Raw genomic sequence first — 12,495 nt, forward strand, 5'->3', positions numbered from 1 at the left:
TCATTTTTGGACCACAATTTATGGCTACAATTTGCCAGCATGACCCAGAGTTCTTCTCTTGTACGGCTTGGTGGAGCTGGTACCAATAATTAACTCCAGCTGTGTTTTCCTTTGGGCAACAAAAATCCTACTTCGTCTTTTCCTAAGAACACTTATTAGTTGCCTATGGCCTATTGAGAATGAGAGAAAGTATTTTTGAGTTAATTTATTTATGCTCCTTAGATAACTGGACTTCACATGAATCCTTCCATATCTCATTAGTTTTAGAATTTTCTTTTCCTCTAACTTTGATATACTATAACAGAGCATGCATAACTGATTAGAGTCACTAATAGGGTCTGCAATGTAGGAATCAGAAATGGAAGTATTGAAAGAAGAAACTAAGGGCCAGATGTAGCAACCAGTTTGCGAGTCGCAAACGGCGAAAATCGCCGTTTGCGACTCGCAAACGTGGGTTTGCTATGCAGAAATGCATTTTGCGAGTCGGATCCGACTCGCAAAATGCATTTCAGACTCGCTAATAGGAAGGGGTGTTCCCTTCCTATTAGCGACTCGCACTGGTATGCAATTCCATTTGCGGCCGCGAAAGCGGCCGCAAATGGACTCGCAGTTACCATCCACTTGAAGTGGATGGTAACCCAGTCGCAAACGGGAAGGGGTCCCCATGGGACCCCTTCCCCTTTGTGACTGGACCAGATATTAATTTTTCAGGGCAGGGAGTGGTCCAAGGGACCACTCCCTGCCCTGAAAAACCGAAACTAAAGGTTTCGGATTTTTTAAAAGTGCAGCTCGTTTTCCCTTAGGGAAAACGGGCTACACTTTAAAAAAAAAAAACCTGCTTTATTGACAAGCAGGTCGCTAACATGGAGGCCTGCTGACGTCAGCAGGCCTCCATGTTAGCGAGTGCCTATACTCGCAATGGGGCCGCAATTTGCGACCCACCTCATGAATATTCATGAGGTGGGTCATTGCGACCCCATTGCGAGTTGCAGTCGGTGTCTGAGACACCGTACTGCATAGCAATTTGCGAGTTGCAAATTGCGAGTCGCAGGGACTCGCAATTTGCAACTCGCAAATTGCTTTTTTCGTACATCTGGCCCTAAATTATTGAAAAGACTAATGGTCCAAGGGTTTCAGTAGAGAGGAGTATTTTTCGTTTGAATAGCCACTAACGTGGTACCTGTTTGAAGGAGTCAATCTATAGATTTCAGAAGGGGCAAGGCAATTGCCAAATGTAGGAGGCTGGCCTGGCGTGTGGTGGGCACATATGGTACTTACACCTTACACGAGGTCCAGGTATCCCTTATTAGTGTAGTCAGTGTCCAGAAGCCAGGCTCTCTAGAGGTAGCTGTGGATGAGCAGCCAAGGTTTATCTAGGAGACATGCAAAGCTCATGCAATACCACTGTAGCCACACTTAGTACTTACACACATGAAAGAAAACACTCATGTACTTTATGTTGGTGACACAAACACCAAAGATACCATAGAGACTATACTCCCTTTGGAGGTAAGTAATACACACATTATAGACACTAGTTTGCAGAAATAGGCATAAAAACTGTAAGAAAACAGTGCAATTAGTGAAAATCACAATATGAAGAAATTGGCACAAACCATATACTAAGAAAGTGGAATGCGAAAGTCGGTCCCCCACCTAGGTAAGTGTAGTGTGTAGAGGGGAGCTGGGAGTACTAGGAAAGCCCAACGGTAAGTACCACAGCCCACCCCAGTGACCAGGAAAACAGGAGTAAATCACAGTAAGTTTCCCAGAACACACATACACAGAAGTAAAGAAGAATATTGCAAAACCCAGAAGAGTCTGCAAGAAACCAACAGTGGATTTCTGGATAAGAAGACCTGTGTTAGAAGAGGACCAAGTCCAAGAAACACAGCAGAGTCCAGGAAGGGCAGGAGCCACTACACACCAGGATGAAGGTGCAAAAGTTAAACCACCGGTGAAGAAGAAGAGTCAGCACTGCACCCAAGAAGACGAAGTCGGGTTCCTGGAGGATGCAGGTAATGTTCCACGCCAGAAGGAGGATTGCAGTCAGGTTTGTGTCTTCGGATTCCGCCAACAAGCCTTGGCATATGCAAAACTCACGGTTAGCGGAAAGTGGAGCTGCCGGGGACCAGGAATGACCAGGTGGACTCTACCCAGGACGGGGAGTCAGAGGGAGCCCTCAGCAACACAGAGAGCCCAAAAAAGCCCAGCCAGAAGCCCAGGCAGCACCCACAGGAGTCCCACAGGACGGGGACAAGAGAGTCGCAAAAGAGGTCCCGCAGCACTATGAGAAGGTTCCCATGCCACTGGAGAACCACTCAGGGAGCTGTGCATCGCAGGAAGGAGTGCTGGGGCTAGAGCTTCAAGATACCTGAAGATCATGGAGGAAGGATGCCAACAAGCCTTGGCAGCTGCAAAGGACAAGGTGCATGGGGGTACTGTGCAAGGGCTTACCTTCACCCAAGTTGGACAGTTGGAAGAGCAGACCGTCGGGACCACTTCAGTCCACCACCCGTGATGCAGGATCCATGCAACTCAGCAGGAGAGGGGATCCATGCAGCCGGTCGTTGTCACAGTTGCTGCCTGCAGAAGCAGGGTAGTGACTCCTTCACTCCAAGTGAGATTCCTTCTTTCTTCTGATGCAGGCTGAAGAGGGTCCGTCCTCAGAGGATGCACGACCGGGGAATTGTTGCAGTTAGTGGAAGGAGCTGGAGATAAAATGTTGCAGAAGACGTCTTGCTTTTTTGTTGCAGCTTGTGGGGTCCTGAAGTGTTCAGGTGCAGTTTCTTTGGTAAGAAGTCGAAGTGGAGGTTGCAGAGGATTCCTGCTGGAGTCTTGCCACTCAAATGAGAGACCCTAAATAGCCCTGAAAGGGGGATTGGTCACCTAGCTAAGTGACCACCTATCAGGAGGTGGCTCTGACGTAACCTGCTGGCACTGGGCACTCAGATACTCCCAATGTTCTCTGCCAACCTTGAATCCAAGATTGCAAAACACAGGGACACTCTGGAGGAGCTCTGAGCACTATCCCTGGGGTGGTGATGGACAGGGGAGTGGTCACTCCCCTTTCCTTTATTCAGTTTCGCATCAGAGCAGGGACTGGGGGGTCCCTGAACTGATGTAGACTGGTTTATGCAAGGAGGGCACCAAATTTGCCCTTCAAAGCATTTCCAGTGGCTTGGGGATGCTACCCCTGTAACACCTATTTCCAAAGGGAGAGGTTGTAACACCCCTCTCCCAAAGAAAATCCTTTGTTCTGCCTTCTTGGGCTCGAGCTTTTCAAGCAACAGGGTGGCAGAAACCTGTCTGGGAGGTGGCAGCAGCTTGAGCTTCCTGGAAACCCGCAGAAGGCTTTAATGGCAATACTGGGGGTCCTCTAAGGAGTCCCCAGAGTGCATGGAATCATATAACCAATGCTTGCAAAAGCCTTGGGGTATGATTCCAACATGTTTCATATCAAACATGCCTATGTTCGGAGTTACCATTATGTAGCTTGACAAAGGTAGTGACCTATGTCCAGTACATGTGTAAAATGGCATCCCCGCACTCACTAAGCATGGGAAAATGGGCCTGGCATTTGTGGGGGCACCTCTGCTAGTGCAGGGGTGCCCTCACACACAGGTACTTGGCACCATGCCCTCTGGGCTGGAAGGCCTACCATAGGGGTGACTTATAAGTGACCTTGTGTGGTGAAAAGTGGCAGTGAAAGGGTGCATGCACCTTTTCACACAAGCTGCAATGGCAGTCCTGCAGAACCCTTTGCTTGTGCTCCCTATGGGTGGCAAAATATATGCTGTAGACCATAGGGATCCCCTGGAACCCCCATGCCCTTGGTACGTAGGTCCCACATACTAGGGACTCATAACGGGGCACCAGTGTGCCAATTGTGGGTGAAATACATTGATAATAGTTACTAACAGCCACATTTAGGGGAGAGAGCATAACTACTGGGGTCCTGGGTTGTAGGATCCCAGTAGACACAGTCAAACACACTGACAAACAGGCCAAAAGTGGGGGTAACCAAGTTAGAAAGAGGCTACTTTCCTACACAATATGAGGAGATGCACGGTCACTAATCACTGATTTTAACAACTTCATTTCCTGGACAAGGTTATGAGCTGCATATGATATTATCACTTAATCAATAATTGATTAATCCATGGGGCCAGGCCTTGTCACCTTTGCTGGAATATCTTGGCCAGGTCTTCCATTTAGATGAATAGTACCTAAGGGCTTCAAATCATTCAGAAGGAGATTACCATCTTTATCAGATCTACAATGACTAAGGAACAGCGATTCTGGGATATTCCAGCTCTCTTCTAGGGCCAGATGTAAAAAGGGTTTTGCGTCTCGCAAACGGCGAAAAACGCCATTTGCGAGGTCCAAAAGCCTCTCCGGTATGCAGAAATGCATTTTGCGAGTCGGATTTGACTCGCAAAATGCATTTCCGACTCGCAAATAGGAAGGGGTGTTCCCTTCCTATTTGCGACTCGCAATGCTATGCAATTTCATTTGCGACCGCGAAAGCGGTCGCAAATGAAATCGCAGGTACCATCCACTTGAAGTGGATGGTAACCCAGTCGCAAACGGGAAGGGGTCCCAATGGGACCCCTTCCCCTTTGTGAATGGAAACAAAAATAGTTTTTCAGAGCAGGTAGTGGTCCTATGGACCACTGCCTGGTCTGAAAAATACCGAAACAAAAGGTTTCGTTTTTTTTCCTAAGTGCAGCTCGTTTTCCTTTAAGGAAAACGGGCTGCAGATAGAAAAAAAAAACTGCTTTATTAAAAAGCAGTCACGGACATGGTGGTCTGCTGACTCCAGCAGGCCACCATCCCTGTGAGTGCCCATACTCGCAATGGGGTCGCAAACTGCGACCCACCTCATTAATATTAATGAGGTGGGTCTTTGCGACCCCATTGCGAGTTGCAGAAGGTGTCTGAGACACCTTTCTGCATCGTGAATTGCGACTTGCAATATGCGAGTCGCACGGACTCGCAAATTGCAAGTCGCAATTTGCTTTTTTGCTACATCTGGCCCCTAATTCCATGGGCCTGAAGGCTTTCTGTGACTTATTAGAAAACTTTGCATTTAAATCACCAGTAATAACAACACACGAGGTCTTGACCCTGTGAGATATTAGTTGTATGCACTCAAATGCTTCAGTGAGAATACTGTTATTCTGATGGCCGGGTGGTATATAACCATTGCACAGGAGTATACATCGACGCTCGATTTCATAACACTTTGAGAAATTGATCTTAAGTCATTGTAGAAAGTTATTACAGTATGGTATTGACTGGATATTTCAATTTAAATCAGTTGACAATAGAATAGCAATACCTCCTTTTGCATGGCCCCTCTCGGAATAGGTGGCCGAGATATTAAGCACGAAATAGGAGTTGGCAACTAAATCAGAAACTAACCATATTTCCTATAGACAAAGAATAGATAACTGCAAAGAGACGCGATGCTGTGCAATGCATCAACACAAAAGCTCCACCCTGGGGGAGCAGCTCTCTCTCGTCCGGAAGGACAGTCACTGAAAAAATGAGTGACACAGGGGTTCACAATCCTTGGCCCTGGGAGTAAACACCTCGCCTCTGCAATTTCCCATGACAGGTTTTGCCAGGTGAAATCTGGCAAAACAGATCAGGGGACAATGCCAGGACAAATCTGATAGGTAAGGAATTGGGAGTGGTAGACATAATGCAGTTTGTAATTCACCATTTTCCCTGCACTAATTAGCAATACAAGGTATTTACCACAAAAACAAACATCTCAACACAAAGGTAACAATGTTTACTGGGTGAGGTAAATGCCTGGCTGACTTCTAGTCAAGGGGCCCGATTATGAGTCTGGCGGGCCGACCGTCTGCCCGGCAGACCCTTGGGGAGGAGACCGCCACAGAGCTAGCGGCCTCCCCCCAGCCCAATTACAATGTTTCCACTGGGATGACCGGTGGAAACCTCCATATTATGAGGTATAGACCGGTCAGCCCTGTAGAAACAGTGCATTGTCCAATGCCGTCACACAGAGGGTGCCCCCAGCACGCTTGGAATGTGCACAATGTGGAGGGGGCTGAGCCGGGGGGCCCAGGCCCGACATAGTCGTGGCAGTATAGGGGATCCCTATGGCAACAGCACTGCATCTCCCGCCATGAAAAGGCTGGCAAAAAGAGGGGTCATGATCAGCACGTTTGGCGGTCTTCAGTACCTATTGTACCACAGATAATGTCTCAACATAGTACTACACACGGACTTATGACCCTCCACTTTTGAACAGTTTCTCCTATATGAATGAATGAAGTATCTTGTAAAGTGCACAGCTACTGCTAGAGTGTCCCGGTGCTGGGTAGAGAAAGGCCAAAAAGAGGGAACGGCATTGGATTTGTTCTTAAACAAGTAGGTTTTCAATTGTTCCGAAACTGTTTTTTCCCGGAATACCTCTGAGGGGAGGAGGAAGGTTATTCCAGTATTTGGCTGCTAGAACTGAACAGGTCGAGCCACCCCTCTTCTTCCTTTTGGTGATGGGGATGGATAGAAGACGGGCAGACTGAGAGCGTAATGATCTTTGTGGGCTGTACACAATGTTTATGCAAGTATGAGGGGACAGTTTTATAGAACGCCAAATGTGCTATAATCAAAGCCTTAAAGATGATCCTTTTCTTTACTGGTAACCAGTGTAGCTGCTTGCTGCACATGGTGATTGGGGCATATTTTGGAAATACTGCCATGTTCTGAATCGTTTGCAATCTATGGATAAGATACTCGGGAGTCATATATATTGGACATTTGCATAGTCAGGTCTTGACAGGATTAGTGCCTGAACCACCATTTTCTGAGCTTCCCATGGTAGGAGTTTGAGAAATATTCTCAGCATCCTTGAGATCCAGCATGCATACTTAATCACTGCTGCAATCTCAAATTGAATGAGAGGCGCATGTCCATAAGAACCTTTAAGTTCATGGCCAGCTCAGTAGGGAGCAGGAGGTGTAGTATAGCTGGCTGGCCAAGGCCCTGACCGTTTAGGTAAAGGGTCAACTCCAAATAGCAGGAGCTCTGTTTTCCCTGGATTACATTGTAGGGAGTTAGTTTTGAGTTATCCCATAACTGCTGTCAGACAAGCTGTAAATTTATTTTTGGACTCAGGCTCATTGTTGTTATAGATCAGCAGTAGTTGGGTATCGTCTGCGTAGGAGACCACCTGGATGTCAAAGGATTCAATTAGGTGCACCGGGAAGGGGGGGGTGGGGCGTTCAAATATATGTTAAAAAGTGTTGGGCTCAGGGCCGAGCCCTGAGGCACTCCATACTCAATACGTTTAGCTTCAGAATAAAAGGCTTGAGCCATACAACTTGTTCCCTATGTTCTAAGAGGGCAACTACCCAAGTCAGGGCCTTCCCCTCCACCCCAAGATGTGCAAGACGGTGTACCTTGAACTCTTGCGAGATCGCGTCAAAAGCCGCAGAGACGTCTAACAAGATTAGTGCAGTGTTTTGACCAGCATCCAGTGTAAACTTATTGGTGTCCTTGATTACATAAGTGCTGTTTTCATATTTTTTAATAATTTTAGAGACCCCAGGAAGCAAGGATATAGGTCCACAGTTAAAGAGTATTTTTGGGTTGACATTAGGATTTTTTTTATCAAGGGGATGACATTAGCCTTTTTTCAAGCAGGGGGTACTATCCCAAAATGCAGGGAAGTTGCAAAGAGCTCCTGGTAGATAGGGGCTGGGCTGTTCCCCCGCCTCATAATTTGAGTGGGGCAAAGGATAAAGTGGGGATCCAGATTTACTTTTAGAGAAAAGACTTTCTAATTCCTTGGTTGTAGGGGGGTAAACTGTAGTAATTTATTTTGTGCTCTCAGCATTAGTAGCCTCTCGTTCTTCACGGGGGTTGCAGTTAATGTCACTACCAGGTTAACTGGTATCTAGGTGTAAGAAGCTGGCTTCGTTTGTAGTGGGTACCTATGGTACTTACACCTTGTACCAGGTCCAGTTATCCCTTATTAGTGAAATGTAGACTCTCTAGAAGTAGCTGTAGCTGAGCAGCCAAAGCTTATCTAGGAGACATGCAAAGCTCATGCAATACCACTGTAGTCACACAGTACTCACACATCAGAAAGAAAATACTCAGTGGCACAAAAATAAAGGTACTTTGGGGGTCATTCTGACCCCGGCGGTCATGGACCGCCGGGGCCAGGGTTGGCGGGAGCACCGCCAACAGGCTGGCGGTGCCCCGCAGGGCATTCTGACCGCGGCGCTTTGGCCGCGGTCAGAAGAGGAAAACCGGCGGTCTCCCGCCGGTTTTCCGCTGCCCATAAGAATCCTCCATGGCGGCGCAGCTCGCTGCGCCACCATGGGGATTCTGACACCCCATACCGCCATCCTGTTCCTGGCGGCTCTGCCGCCAGGAACAGGATGGCGGATTGGGATGTCGTGGGGCCCCAGGGGGCCCCTGCAGTGCCCATGCCAATGGCATGGGCACTACAGGGGCCCCCGTAAGAGGGCCCCACTTTGTATTTCAGTGTCTGCTTTGCAGACACTGAAATACGCGACGGGTACAACAGCACCCGTCGCACCTTCCCACTCCGCCGGCTCCATTCAGAGCCGGCGTCCTCGTGGGAAGGTTGATTTCCACTGGGCTGGCGGGCGGCCTTTTGGCGGTCGCCCGCCAGCCCAGTGGAAATCCCAGAATCACTGCAGCGGTCTGACGACCGCGGTGCGGTGTTCTGGCGGGGGTACTTTGGCAGGCGGAAGGTAAGAATCAGGCCCTTTATTTTAATGACACAAATGCCAAAAATACCATAGAGACTATACTCCTTTAGGAGGTAAGTAATACACAAATTATATACACTAGTATGCAAAAACAGGTGTAAAAACAGTTATAAAACAGTGCAATTAGTGAAAATCAAAGTAGTTAGAAAAGGGCCTGGGGGAATACAAACCATATACTAAGAAAGTGGAATGCGGAAGTCGGTTTCCCACCTAGGAAAGTGTAGTGTGTAGAGTGTCGCTGGGAGTGCTAGAAAACACCAAAGGTAAGTACAAGGACCCACTCGAGTGCCCAGGAAAGCAGGAGTAAAACACAGTAACTTTCCCAGAACACACAGAAACATGAGAAAGATTATGCAAGAACCAGAGGAGACTGCAAGACACCAACAGTGGATTCCTGGACCTGAAGACCTGTGGAAGAAGGGGACCAAGTCCAAGAAGCACTGAAGAGTCCAGGGAGAACAGGAGCCTCTGCTAACCCAGATGAAGGTTCAAAAGAAGAACCACCGGGAAGAAGAACAGTCAGTACTGCCCCCAAGAACAGGGATTAGGGTTCCTGGTTGGTGCAAGTGATGTCCCACGCCGGCCTGGTTTGCATCGCTGGAATCCGCCAAAAAGCCTTGACACACACAAAGCTTGCGACTAGCGGAAAATGGTGCTGCCCGGGACCAGGAAGGACCAGGTGTACTCTACCCAGGAGGGGGAGTCGAAAGGGACTCTCAGTAACTCAGAGAGCCCACAGAAGACCAGGCAGCATGCACAGGAGTCCCATAGCATGGGGATAAAGGAGGTGCAGAAGGAGGCCCACGCAGCACTACGACAAAGGCTCCCATGCCGCCAGAGAACCACTCAGGAAGATGTGTGTTGCAGGATAGAGTTGGCCGGAGCTGCACGGTGCATTAAGAACTTTGTGGAAAGATGCCAACAAGCCTTGGCAACTGCAAAACACGTGGTGCACAGAGGTACTGTCTTATGTGGGGAGGCAAGCTCTTACCTCCACCAAAGTTGGGCAGTAGGATATCAGAACCGTCGAGACCACTTCAGTCCACCACCCGTGATGCAGAATCCACGCAGCTCAGCAGGAGAGAGGATCCATGCAGTTGGTCATCGTTGCAGTAGGTGCCTGCTGAAGCTGGGGAGTGACTCCTTCAGCCCAAGGGAGATTCCTTTGCTCTTATGGTGCAGGCTAAAGACAGGCTATCCTCTGAGGATGCACGACCGGGAAACAGTTGCAGTTGCTGGCAGGAGCTGAAGATACAATGTTGTAGAAGTCGTGCTTGCTTCTTTGTTGCAGTTCCTAGAGGGTCCAGATGCAGTTTCTTTGGTGAGAAGTTGAATTGAAGGATGCAGAGGATTCCTGCTGGAGTCTTGCAATCGGAATCTGAAGCACCACCCAAAAGAGAGACCCTAAATAGCCCTGAAAGGGGGATAGGTCAGCTAAACAGGTAAGCACCTATCAGGGGAGGGCTCTCACGTCACCTGCTGGCACTGGCCACTCAGATGCTCCGAGAGTTCCCTGCCAACTTGGAATCCAAGATGGCAAAACCCAGAGACCCTCTGGAGGAGCTCTGAGCACCACCCCTGGGGTGGTGATGGACAGGGGAGTGGTCACTCTCCTTTTCTTTGTCCAGTTTCACGCCAGAGCAAGGACTGGAGGTCTCTGAACCGGTGTAGACTCGATAATGCAAGGAGGGCACCCAATGTGCTCTTCAAAGCATTTCCACTGGCTTGGGGAGGCTACCCCTCCCAAGCCTGTAACACCTATTTCCAAAGGGAGAGGTTGTAACACCCCTCTCCCAAAGGAAATCCTTTGTTCTGCCTTCCTGGACTCAAGCTTTTCAAGCTACAGGAAGGCAGAAACCTGTCTGAGAGGTGGCAGCAGCTGGGACTTCCTGGAAAACCTCAGAAGGCTGTAATGGCAGTACTGGGGGTCCTCTAAGGAGCCCCCAGAGTGCATGGGATCATACAACCAATGCTTCCAAAAGCATAGGGGTTATGATTACCAAACATACCTATGTTCGGAGTTACCATTATGTAGCTGGACATAGGTAGTGACCTATGTCCAGTACACGTGTAAAATGGCGTCCCTGCACTCACAAAGTCGGGGAAAATGGTCCTGGAGGTCGTGGGGGGCACCTCTGCTAGTGCAGGGGTCCCCTCACACACAGGTACTTTGCACCTGCCCTCAGGGCTGGAGGGCCTGCTATTGGGGTGACTTATAAGTGACCTGGTGCAGTGTAAATGGTAGTGAAGAGGTACATGCACCCTTTCACGCAGGCTGCAATGGCAGTCCTGCAGAAGCCTTTGCATGGCCTCCCTGTGGGTGGGAAAAGATATGCTGCAGCCCATAGGGATCCCCTGGAGCCCCAATGCTCTGGGTACCTAAGTACTATATACTAGAGACGTATAAGGGGGCACGAGTATGCAAATTGTTGTTGAAATACTGGGTTACCAGTATGCAATGACCCAATTTAGAGGCAAGAGAGCAAAATCACTGGGGTCCTGGTTAGCAGGATCCCAGTGAACACAGTCAAACACACTGCCATCAGGCAGAAAATGGGGGTAACCATGGCAAATGGAGGGTACTTTCCTACACTATGTGTGTTGGACTTTTTTGCTTATGCAGGGTCATCCCCAATCTTGTTGCCTCCTGCTTCCTATTTTTTCTGACCTGTTGCTGTTGGCTTTTGAACTCTGAGCACTTTACCACTGCTAACCAGTGTTAAAGTGCATATGCTCTCAGTGTAAATTGTATGCTTGATTGGTTTATCCATGACTGGCATATTTGATTTACTAGTAAGTCCTTAGTAAGGTGCACTAGAGGTGTCAGTGCCTGTAAATCAAATGCTACTATTGGGTCTGCAGCACTGGTTGTGCCACCCACATAAGTAGCTCTGTAATCATGTCTCAGGCCAGCCACTGCAGTGTTTGTGTGTGCAGTTTCAACTGTAAATTCGACTTGGCAAGTGTACCCAATTGCCAGGCCCAAACCTTCCCATTTCTTACATGTAAGGCATCCCTAAGGTAGGCCCTAGATAGCCCCAAAGGCAGGGTGCAGTGTATGGTTAAGGTAGGACATATAGTAATGTGTTTTATATGTCCTGACAGTGAAATATTGCTAAATTAGTGTTTCACTGTTGCAAGGCCTGTCCCTCTCATAGGTTAACAAGGGGGCTACCTTTAAATCTGATTAAAGTGCAGATTCCCTTTGGGAGCAGTTTGACATATTGAGTTTGGGGTCTCTGAGCTCACAATTTAAAAATACATATTTTAGTAAAGTTGATTTTAAGATTGTGTGTTTGAAAATGCCACTTTTAGCAAGTGTGCATTTTCTTGCTTATACCATTTCTGTGACTCTGCCTGTTTGTGGATTCCCTGTCTGGGTCAGTTTGACAGTTGGGCTGGTTGCACCTCACACTAGACAGTGACACAAAAGGGGCTGGGGTGTAGTCTGCATTTCCTGATGAGCCATCTGTGCTAGGAGCGAGGGGAGGAGTGGTCACTTACACCTGAAAGGGCTGTGCCTGTCCTCACACAATGCCGTCTCCGACCCCGTGGTGAGTGTCTGGGGCCTGGCCTGGGCAAGGCAGGATTTCACGTTCAAAAGAGACTTCACTTTGAAGTAGGCCTACTTCAAAGGAGAATTTGGGTATAAGAAGGGCACCCAAAACCACAGACTTTAGAAACACTTCTGGAACCAAGAGGAACCTCTGCCTGG

Source organism: Pleurodeles waltl, chromosome 3_1 (assembly GCF_031143425.1).
Source record: "Pleurodeles waltl isolate 20211129_DDA chromosome 3_1, aPleWal1.hap1.20221129, whole genome shotgun sequence".
Classification (NCBI taxonomy): domain Eukaryota; kingdom Metazoa; phylum Chordata; class Amphibia; order Caudata; family Salamandridae; genus Pleurodeles; species Pleurodeles waltl.